The sequence below is a fragment of the Berghia stephanieae genome, chromosome 14 (genome assembly GCF_034508935.2).
Source record: "Berghia stephanieae isolate SIO BIC M18660-M18661 chromosome 14, UCSD_Bste_1.3, whole genome shotgun sequence".
Lineage (NCBI taxonomy): Eukaryota > Metazoa > Mollusca > Gastropoda > Nudibranchia > Aeolidiidae > Berghia > Berghia stephanieae.
In genome coordinates this window covers 6,598,635-6,599,132 of record NC_088373.1, presented here as the reverse complement: position 1 = coordinate 6,599,132, position 498 = coordinate 6,598,635, and positions in this window count along the sequence as shown.

Genomic DNA, 498 nt, shown 5'->3' with positions numbered 1-498 from the left:
ACTTTGATCGTGGGTGGGTTATAGTTTTTACCCAATGCCCGCGCTCGCTTTTATTTAGATAGTGTATTGGAATTATTATTATTAGATCGGTTCCTGGCCTCTCCTGGCCTGGCAGTCAGAGAGTGAAAGCCATGCCAGTTAGTAGTGTGGTGGGCCTCTTGTTTCTTGGTATGAAGTGAGAATCATGATTAGGTGACAAGCTACGCCCTCAACCCCCCCCCCCCCCCCCCCCCCCCCCCCATTCACATGCGCTCACACAAACACACACACACACACACACACACACTCACACACATACACGTAGGCACTCCCTGTTGGTTTGTATTGGCAAAAAGAAATGATTTCAGGGGTGCCAATTATATATATATATATATATATATATATATATATATATATATATATATATATATAATATATATATATATATATGAGTGTTGGTGGGTACTTGGAGGTACGAGAGTGCTCGATAACGTTGGTTAGAGCTAATATAAAATATGA